This window comes from Puma concolor, chromosome D3 (assembly GCF_028749965.1).
Source record: "Puma concolor isolate L17-30 chromosome D3, mPumCon1.1.hap2, whole genome shotgun sequence".
Lineage (NCBI taxonomy): Eukaryota > Metazoa > Chordata > Mammalia > Carnivora > Felidae > Puma > Puma concolor.
In genome coordinates, this window is record NC_141678.1 from 25511550 (window position 1) to 25522613 (window position 11064).

The 11064-nt window shown below is 50.0% G+C and overlaps 1 pseudogene; it reads left to right on the plus strand.

Annotated features, from left to right (window-relative positions):
• Positions 1–9940: 9940 nt before the first annotated feature.
• LOC112870296 (small ribosomal subunit protein uS17 pseudogene) lies at positions 9941–10414 on the plus strand (annotated as a pseudogene).
• The last annotated feature ends 650 nt before the right edge of the window (positions 10415–11064 follow it).

The window sequence follows — 11064 nt, forward strand, 5'->3', positions numbered from 1 at the left end:
TCCTTCCTTCCTTCCTCACTTCCTTCTTTTCTTCTTCTCTTTCTTCTTCTCTTCCTGCTACCCATTCATATCCATCCATCCATCCACCATCTTTCTTCTTTTCTTCTTTACTTCTTGCCATCCTTCCACCCACCTCGCCATCCATTCATCATCCGTCCTTACATCCATCCATTCATCCATTTAGCCTCCTTGCCTTCCTCCGTCCCTCCTTCCTTTCCTTTTCCACTCAATATTTTTGAGGACCATGCGTGGTGTCATGTAGAAGAGTGACTCAGAAAAACTAGGGTCCAAAGCCAGCCCTGCTGCATGAAGCTGCAGTAGTTAGCTCCCCTCTCCAAGACTCCCTGGGCTCCTCCGTCAGCTTTCCCTTATTCATTCCCCTCCAGCCACTGGCCACAGTGTTCTTTCCTTCACAGTGCAGGCACCCTCCCTCTTCAGGGGTGTTTGCATTCGCTTCCCTTGGGCTTCCTGAAGACAGCGGTGGGGCTCCCTGCCTCCTCTCTCTTCTGTCCCTTTCTAGTCCCCAAACTCTGGTGCTGGTAGCACCGTCTGGCATACCACGCATCTTGCTTAGTGAAGGATATCTACTTATTTAACGTCTGTTCAGCAAGATGGGGATAAGGGAGAGCCAGTTTAAGGGAGGTTGTCATGGTCACTGCTACGAAGGGGGGCTCAATTGCCCCGGGACCACTCAGAATCTCAGAGTCCCAGCTCTGTCACTGCAGTGCTGAGGGCTGACCTCCGGGTGATGGCTGCCCCACTGTCAGAACTATTGTCCCAACAGAAAGCAAAAAGCCTCATTGCTTGTGCTTGACGTGGACACTGTGGCCTGAGTCTAAGTGGCCTGGAACTGTCCACCACAGCCAGGCTGCCATTAGAGGTGAGCTAAGGGCCGTGGCACAGGTTCCCAAGGGCCACTGCCCGGGTATTGCATGGCCCCACGACATTTCAGCGGGGTCTTCCTCCCCCAAGGATCTGTGTGTGGGAAAAGAGGTCTGCCCAGTCTCAGTCTTTCCTGCTTGCACTGTGACCTTGGATAAGTCACCGTACTGTGCCTCGATTTCCCCATCAGAAAATGAACAGGGTGGACCAGACAGTCCATGGTCTCTCACCTTTTCAAGTCCAAAAAGCCCCTCATTTTTCGAAAATCATTAAACAAGTTGTATGGGCTTAGTGTTGAAAAGGAGAAAATCAAGACAATGTAATAGAAAAAAGGGAATAACTCAACAAAAAGGAAACTTCCATTGATATTTTGGCATTTTTGGTATTCTGAGACATTTCCATGCATAAGTCCTTCTCCTCTTTTTCTCCCTCCTCTCCCTCCTCCCCTCCCTTCCTCCCATCTCCCTCTTCCCTGTCCCTCCTCCCCTCTCTCTCCCCCTTCCCTTCTCCCAGTCCTCCTTCAAGTCCTTCCTTCCTTTCCCTCCTCTCCTCTCCCTCCTCCCCACCCCTCCTCCCCCTTCTCCTCCCTGTCTCTCCTTCCCCTCCTCCCCTTCCCTCCTCCCCTCTTCCCCTCCCCTTCTCTCCTCCCCCTCCTTCCTTCCCTTCCCTCCTCTTCTCCCTCTCCCTCCTCCCTTTCCCTCCTCCTCATCTTCTCTCCCTCTCCCTCCTCCCTCTCTCTTCTTCCTGCCCCTCCTCCTGTGTCTTCCCCTCTCTGCTCCCCTTCCCTCCTCCATCTTCCCTCTCCTTCCTCCCTGTCCTTCTTTCCCCTCCTCCCTTCCCCTTCCTTCCCTTCTCTCCTTCTCTCCCTCTCCCTCCTCCTTGTCCCTCCTCCCCTTCTCCCTCTCCTTTGTCTCCCTTCCTTCCCTCTCCTCCCCCTCCCTCTCCTCCCCTTACTCCCCCCCACTCCCCCTCCCCCTATATTCTCTTTCTCCTCCTTCTATTTCTCTTTCCCCTCCCTTCCCCCTCCTCCTTCTTTCTGATCACCATGCTTCTAATAGAACATAAGTCCCACGAAGGTCAAGATTTCTCTTTTGGTCACTATTATATCCACAGCATCTAACCCAGTGTCTGGCACATAGTGGTGCCTAAGAAACACCTACGGTAAGAAAGCATGGACAATAACACCTTAGCTTGGCGACCATTTCTTAAACACGGCGTGGGCCAGGCCCTGTGTAAGGCAGGGACACTCAGGGGTGAATGGGACGGGGCCCCACACTGCGGGGCTCTCAGCCCTGCGGCAGGCCCTTCTGGGATGGCAGAAACTATGGCAGAATCCAATCAATGAACATCAGCATAAAACTATACACAAAACAAAGTATGAAGGGACACAAGTTGAAAAACCACGGGGACAACACAGAGGCAAAAAGAAACTGCAGAGGCGGGTCCAAAAGGACCCTGGAGCCCAGGAGAATCTTATTTGCGTGATGACCCTGGAGGCAGATAGGGTAAGAGCAGGAGCCAGGGTCTCCCAGAGCACGGACACCAGGAGAGGGCACAGACCCTTGAGAAATGACCTCGAAGGCAGTGAGCAGCTGGCGGGCACGTCAGGGCCAACAGAGGAGCAGAGGGCCGCTGCCCAAGCAGACGGTGTGGTCCAGCAGTTTGGCACACGGGCTCTGGAGTCAGACAGCCCTGTGTTCAAATCCTGGCTCGGCTCTACCGTGCGCCCTGGGGGAATTTCAGCGCGTTGCTATGCCTCTCTGAACCTCGGTGTCGTCCTCTGAAGAACAGGGGTGCTCGCTCCTCCGTGCTGGCCGGTAGGGAGAGTGACAGGCTCCAGTGAGCCTAGGGTCTTAGAATAGCCCCCCCCCCCAACAGCAACGGTTAACTGCTTCTATCCCTTGATGTTGCTAAGCACAGGCTGGGGCTCACAGGAGAGGTGCCAGGAGGCAGAGGATGAATTCTCAGGCCGGTACCTGGCCAGGCTGGGGCTTCTTCTGATAACCTATAGGCCACCTCTGGGGGTGTCTCTTCCTTTACTTCAAAGCACAACACTCTATCGGGGACAGTACCCCGTTATTGTGAACACTCAGACAGTTGGCCCCACAGCAGTGCCAGCTGATCCAAGAGAGCAAATCTGTCCCATGTAGTCACAGCACCAGGGGCCTCATGAAAAGGAGGAATTGCAAAATGCCGTGCTCGTGGCCCCCAAGGAGCACACGCGTAGCCAGGCTTTGAGACATAAAAACTCTTGGGAATGTGACGAAGCAGAAATGAATCTCTGTTCAGAGCCTGCAGCTCAACCTCCAGCCTGGCCACGGATGTTTGATTCCCGTCGTGATGACCTGGGAGGGAAGACGTCAGGGGCTCGGATACAGGGAGGTGAAGAAGCTGTCTGGAAGAGGGGAGGGGGTCTTCCCTCTTGCCCTTGGCGTTTTCCTAAGTGATGGGTCTGAACAGTTGTCACACCCGAGACTGGGAGATACAAAGCCACAAGGAGACCGTGTAAGTCGACATGGGCTCAAATCCTCATCGGCCACATACGATTTTCCAGGTCGAGTAGAGAAGAGAGCTGTCCAGTGCACAGAGCGGCAGTGGGAGAGATGAAGTCAGGAAGTCCTTGCACAGAGCTGGCCTAAGGCTCAGTGAATTCTGCCCTTTTAACCACAGACTCCCAGCCTTGAGCTCAGGGAGACACTGTCCCTGCATCCGGTCTGGCTGTGCAGCCCTGGGGGTCTTAAACACCAGAAATGTATTCTCCCATGGTTCTAGAAGCTGGAAGTCCGACATCAAGGTGACACGGAATTGGTTCCTCCTGGGGCCTCTCTCCTTGCCTTGCAGAGGGCCTGCGACTGTCTGTGTCCTCACATGGCCTTTCCTCTGCATGCCTGCTTGCCAGTGTGTCTCTCTGTGTCCAAATTTCCTCTTCTCCTAAGGACACGAATCAGATTGAATTAGGGCTCACTTTAACTCAATCACCTGCCTCCAAATACAGTCACGTTCTGAGGCACCGGGGGCGAGGGCTTTGACGGACGAGTTTCGAGAAGGGGGACACAATTCAGCACATATAACAGGCTCCTCCTGTCCCCTACGTCCTCATCTGTGTAAGTGGGGAGATGGGAGAAGGGGTGCCCTAGACCCATACACCCCTTTGCCTCCACCCACAGCCTTTTGCAAATCCTGCTCCAAAGCTCCCGGCCTCCTCTCCCAGACCTTCCAGATTTGCAATCCAGAGCCTACCCGCAACTTTCAAGCCCCAGGGTCACAGCCAATAACCTGGTTCGGAAAAGTCTGCAGAGGAAGCAAGGTCCCCACAGTGAAGGGGGGTGGGGGTTGAAGCTGCTGTTTTGTTTGGTTTATTTATTTATTATTTGGTTCCGAGTCATCGCCCTTTGGGCCAGGAGGGTCCTGTTCTCTTTGCCGCCGTGTCGCTTGGGATTTTGCAAGCTTAGGAGACATTGTCGCTACCCCCCTCCCCCACCCCAATATGTCCCCCCTCTCCCTCCTCTCTCTCTCTCTCTCTATCTCTGTCTGTCTTTTTTCACAAGGCGCCCACAAATCAGGGGTAGGACAAAGTCTTCAGCGAAGGGGGGACTACTGGGGTCATCCTTTATTAAGAAGAAAGCTATTGAAAACACTCGAACATATTGCGATTAAAGCCTTGAAAGGTGTTTCCCTCGTTAGTGTAAAAGGAGAGAGGGGAGCTGGCAATCTTGTTGACCACCGGTGGCAATTTATTTTAAACTGTCCATCTTCTGGATGTCAGAGGACGACTTTTATGTATAATCTTATTTCCAATTTCAACAAAGAACACTTCACTCATGTTCTGTGCGGAGTTTTTTTTTTTTTTTTTTTTCCATAGACAATAACGGATTATAAAAGCCGTCCTCCGCCACCCACCCCACCCCATCTCGTAGTGGTGTTGACATATGGAAATGAATCAAAATGTAATACGCATAATTACAAGCGTTGTAAGCAGGGTACAATTAGTGTCTCTTCAAACCAATGTTGTAATCAAAAGACACCACTAAAACAGTCCCAAAAGTGAGGAGACTATCCGTGGGATTAGACACGGATTGGAAGGAATTTTTTTTTTCTTTTTTTCTTCTTGTCTCCTGTGGAGAGAGACGAAAGTCACCTCCTATTCTATTCCTGAGTGGGTACAGAGAAATCAATTCTAATTATTTTCTCCACCCATCGAGTTGAACACAGACAAGGAAACCTTGCTTTAAAAATAAATCCGGCCATATTGGCAGGGGGTATCTTTTCTGAAACATGTAAATGGAGGGTGTCTTTTAAGGTCATGTACTGCTGGGGAGGTATTGTGTGACAAGCTGGTGAACTGGGGCCCTGTGGGCAGAATTTTGTCACCTGGACGCCTTTCTGTTTAGCTTACAGGGCATTTGGGGATGGGTGGCTGCTTTTATTTTGTTTGTTTTCATGGTTGTGGATGTTCATTTGGTTTTAATAGTGAATCTCTTGCCAGCATTGACAACTCAGGAGGGGTTCTTGTGATCAATAGGATTTTCATGTTCTCCTGAAAATTGATGTGAGCTGTCCCCAGAGGACCCATACCCTCCCAAGACACCATCATCCTCTTCTGTCCCAGCCCCTGGAGGCACCTTAGCCCCACCCCACCCCCGTTACTGAATGTCATGGGCCAAAGGGGCTCCATTCGCCCGCCATTTGCAAGGAAACCACCACGCACCAGCCGCTTCAGCTCTGACTTTGTGCACTGCCTTTCTAGGCCCTTTCATCCCTCAGAAGTTCACTTCCCACCTGAGAATTCCCATCATCTCCCCCCTCCAAGCTCAGTTTGGGTGTGTCTTGTGCCAGAAGTCGTTCACTGACTCTGCTCACCCGTCTTCCCCAAGGCTAATCCGAGCAGCAGCGGTCAGTCTTGACCTTGTTCCTGCCTCCTCTACACCCTCCCCACCCCCCCCACCCCCTCCCCTGTGCCGTTCATTTGGGCGTCTCTCCTTTGCCTGGAGCTCCCAGAAAGTGAGGTCCCTTGCCTTTTCAATGGCTGCGTCCCAAATGCCTAGCATAGAATCTGGCACATGGGAGGTGTGAAGTCCTTGTTTGGATTTCTGAATGAATTATTCAGTGAAGGCTGCCTCTTTGTTGTCTCTTAAGTGAGGCTGGAATAAGAGAGAAGGGGAAAGTGATAGTGACTGAGAACCCGCTACGTGTCTGCTGCTTGGTCCGTGTGGCCTCCCAGGAAGAAGAGAGCATACCCGGGCTCACCTTCCACCTCAAAATTGATCACCTATCAAGATACTTACCCCCTCACCCCCCAAAAACAAGTTCTCATTGTCAGACAGACTCTGATACCTAAAGTATCTGCACATATCAATAACAATACCTCTGCCCATACCTCCACCTGCATCGGCATCTACATCCGTACCTACACCCCTATCTACATGTGTAGGTATATCTATATGGGTAATATCTTCTGTCCAGATCCCCTTTTCCACACTGGGCAGCTCACAAGAACAAATGTTTGGAATCTACTTAAAGATCCAGCATCGGGGCACCAGTTCAACAAACTGTGGTATGTTTGAGTCCTGGAATATTCCAAAACCATGAACGTATGGAGGGTCATATACCGACACGGGGAAAGGATCCCACTTGCCGTGACCGGACACGAGGGTTACGCACGTGTACAACCCAGCACTCTTCATCTAGAAATATGCGCAGAGAGGCATTTAGCAGAGTTTCAGCCAAATGTAAAGAGCGATCTTCCTAGGCAGTAGACTTTCTGCTGACTTGGGTTTATAAGTTTCCATTATCTTTAGCATCTTTAATGTTAATTATGTTCCCCCACCACCACCACCGAAGCAATAAATTGATTGTAAATGCATTGCTGTGGCATCCACCCTGTCCTTTTGCTCCTGTTCGGTTGCCCAAACTTTCTGCCAGGTGTCATCATCCCCAGCCACACCCCCCCCCCCCCAGCATGCGATGGACTGGGTCTGGGCCAATCTCTCGCAATTTGGCAAATGCTCACTTGACTCTGTTCATGTTTTTCAGCTCCAAGAGTCAAGGCCCCCTTGTGAGGCTGGACTGAGCAAATATTTGATCCTGAAATGGGGTCATCAAAAGTTTGAATGCAAGATGGCCACAGAGAGAAACTAGATGAAGGTCCATTCTGTGCAGATGGGGAGGCCGAGAGCCGCGGACACGATGATAGCAGGAAGTCGGAGACCGACTCGCGGGGTCACAACCCTGGCTCCGCCACTTCCTGGCTGTGTAACTTCCAGACGGCGCTGGTGCCTCTCTGTGCCTGCCTGCACTTTGCGCTTCCTCTTCTGGAAGACTGGAGTCATGGCCAGAGGTCGTTTCGACGACTAAACGTGCCAGTGACTGGGGCCTGAGCTTTGGAAAATGGAAAAACCCTAGCGAGATGAGAGTGGCCGCCGTTGACCTTGAACCGGTTTCCCCAACTCTAGGAAAACATATCTACCATAAAAAGTGTAGTCATCAGAATGCCGTGCTCCTGAGAGGCAGATGCCATTGTCACGGGCTCCTGGACTTGACGTCCTTCCTGCCTGGCCGGAGAGGGCAGGGCACGATCTTCTCTCCCCTGGGGTCTACTGTCCCTCAGCCCAGGGCTGGACGGGGTCTCACGGGCTGTCGGTCTGGAGCAAGAGCATCAGGCAGGCCATTTCTATTCAGCCCCAGAGCCTCCTTGATGCGAGGGAAGGTGGGGAGGATGCAAAAAGGAGGAAAAATCAACTCTAGGTCAGCAGGGCGGCTGGCCCGGGGCCCGGTCGGGGGGAACCTCTCTGGAAAGGGCTCCCACCCTGCCGGCTCTCCCACAATGCACCAGGTGCCTTCCGCTGATAAGACCAGGCTGAGCAGCCTTGAGGCGCGTGACAGGAATAGGCGAGAGATGTGTCTATTCTTGAGGGCCGCGAGAGCAAACTCGGGCTCAATGAAGAGCAGGCCGATAAGACAGAAGCAGTCAAGGCCTAGGGTGTGTTTTTTGGGGGTGGGGGTTTGTTGTGGTGGGGGTGGTTGTTTTGTCTCGTGTTCCTTTCTTATTAAGGGAGAGAGAACAGGTGGCCCCCCACCAGCCAGGGATGGATGAAATCCGAGCACGTTTATGGAAGACACCCAGAACGAGTCCTCGGGGTGCCTTGTGTGGCTCAGTCAGTTAGGCGTCCAACTCTTGACTTCGGCTCAGGTCATGATCTCGCCGTTCGTGAGTTCGAGCCCTGCGTCAGGTTCTGTGTTGGCGGTGCAGAGCCTGCTTGGGATTCTTCCTCTCTCTCCCTCCCTCTCTCTCCCTCCCTCTCTCTCCAAATAAATAAATAAATATTTTAAAAAATGAAAAACATAGGAACAAGCCCAACACTGAAATCCCAAAGGTGCTTTCTTGCCTGGTGCGACATTGTGAGAAATTTTTGTTTCTTCTTTATCTTTTGCTGAATTTTCCAGATTTTTTTTTTTTTTGCCATGATGAAACATTGTGTTTATCATCAGGAAAAAAAAAAATTAGTTGTTTTTGAATGTACGTGTTGGGTGTCATTTCATACTGGCTCCTAAGCATGGTCCCAGGAGAGGGAGACTGCATGTTTTCTGTGACATTCTCCTGACGTGACGCCGTTCATCAGAAGATGCATGGGAAGAGGGTTGTGTGCCCCCTCACCCCAACCTGCTGCTGGGGGAAATGTTCTGGAAAACTGTTCCAGAAAACAGCTTGCCACTTTCTTATACAGTTTACATGTAACATATGACCCCACTTCTGGGTATTTATTATAGAAAAGTGAGGGATGCCAGGATGGCTCAGTCAGTTACGCATCTGACTTTGACTCATGTCATGATCTTGAAGGTCGTGAGTTGGAGCCCTGAGATGAACTCTGTTCTGACAGCTCAGAGCCTGGAGCCTGATTGGGATTCTGTGTCTTTGCCTCTCTCTGTCCCTCCCCTGCTCTCTCTCTCTCTCTCTCTCTCTCTCTCAAAAATAAACATTAAAAAAGAAAAAAAATTATTTTATAGAGAAGTGAAAACTTATCTTTACATAAACACCTGTATGTGGATACAAAGCATCTTTGTTCATCACCTCAAACAGGAACTAACTTGACCTTCATTGGGTGAATGGTTCAGCAAACGATGGTATGCCCATACAAAGGAATACTAGTCAACAACAAAAAGGAGCAGACTATAGATACATGCATTACCTTGGATGGATCTTGGGAGCATTGTGCCAAGTGAGAAAAAAAGCCAATCCTGAAAGTTTGTGTGCTATACGATTCATCTTGACATGAACGTTCAAATATGAAGAAGAGAATGCTGTATATAAAAATTCTCTGTATGGAAACCAATTTGACAATAAATTTCATATATTGAAAAAAAAATAAAAAATAAATAAAAATAAAAAAAATAAAAATTCTCAAAGTGACACAGGTATAGCCAGATAGATCAGACCGGTGGCTGCTGGGCATTAGGATTGCGGTGGGGTGTGGCTATTTAGGGTTGAGGGAAGGAGTTTATTTGTGGTGATGGAGCAGCCTTATCTTGTTCATGGTGACGGTCCCTCAAATCCACACGTGTGGCAGAATTTCACAGAACTGGACACCAAAAGAAAAATAAGTGTACGTAAAACTGGTGAAATCCACATTAGGTCATGTTCGAGTTAATAGTATTGTACTATTGTTGATTTTCTGGCTTTGGCCGTTTTCATTATGGCTGTGTAGGATATTATCGTTGGGGGAAGCGAACACAGGAACCCTTGTTACTATTTCCACAAGTCCTCATGACCTATTAACTGTTCCATGTTTTTTAGTTTTTTTAATGTTTATTCATTTTTGAGAGACAGAGAGAGACAGAGTGTGAGTGGGGGAGGGGCAGAGACAGAGAGAGACCTAGAATCTGAAGCAGGCTCCAGTCTTCGAGCTGTCAGCACAGAGCCCGATGTGGGACTCGAACCTACGAACCGTGAAATCATGACCTGAGCCAAAGTCAGACACTTAACCAACTGAGCCATGCAGGTGCCCCCCATTAACTGTTTAACATAAAACAGTATTCTCCCTTTTTTCAGGTGGCCAGGAAGATGGTGGACATTCGCACCGAGCGGGCCAACCAAAGGCAGCCAACCACCTTTCACAATAAGAAGAGGGTCCTTCTGGAGAAACTGGCAAGGAGAAGCTGCAAAATACTACAGAAACACGGGTCTGGGCTTCCAGATGCCCAAGGAAGCCACTGAGGGCGCTTACGTTGGCAAGAAATACCCCTTTCCTGGTCATGTCTCCATGCAAGGGTGGATTCTCGTCTGGGGTGGTGACAACGATACAGACACAGAGGACCATTGTCATCCACCAAGATGGCCTCACTACATCCAAAAGTGCAACCGCTTCAAGAGAAGCCACAAGAACGTGTCTGCGCACTGTCCCCCTGCTTCGGGGATGTCCAGGTTGGCGACGTGGTCGCAGCGGGCTAGCGGCAGCCCTTGAGCAAGACTGAGCGCGTCGACGTACTCAAAGTCACACAGGCTGCTGGCCCCAAGAAGCCACTCCGGAAGTTCTGAGACGAGATGTCTGCTCACAGCCCCGGAGAAAATAAAGTCATTTTTCCCCTAAAAAAAGAAAATGAAGTAAAATAAAATAAAACACTATTAAAAACAAAAATTAAAAAAAAAATTACAAATCTATGTCTCAATGGCCCTAGAGGTGGTGGAGGATTATTCAAATGAACCATAAGATGTGGTTCATCATCCCGTTGAACCATCCACAAGGCCACCATTAGTGATCAGGGGCTCAAGCACTAGCGGGTCCTGGAAGTCTCACCGACAAGAGCTAGTCATTGCCACCCCCATCGTAAACCATTAAGAATAAAATAGAATCCAACATCTCCCTTAAGATAATGTCAATAACAGAATTGCCCAGGGGTTAAGAGTATGGTGTCAGGATCCAGGAAAATCTGGGGTGATGCAGGCAAATCAACCAAACTGTGCGGCCTCAGGCAAGTTTATGTTCCTTGCTTCTCTGAAGGACTTAATATTAATATAAAAATGAGGTGATTCAGGATCCTTTCAGATTTGAGGGACAGAAATCCCATACGAGCAGCTTGAGAGACAGGGCATGTAGCAGCTCACAGAACTGTAACGTTCAAGGAGTCTCTAGCTGCAGGAATGGCTGGATCTAGGTGCTCAGAGGGTGCTCTCAGGACTGTCTTATC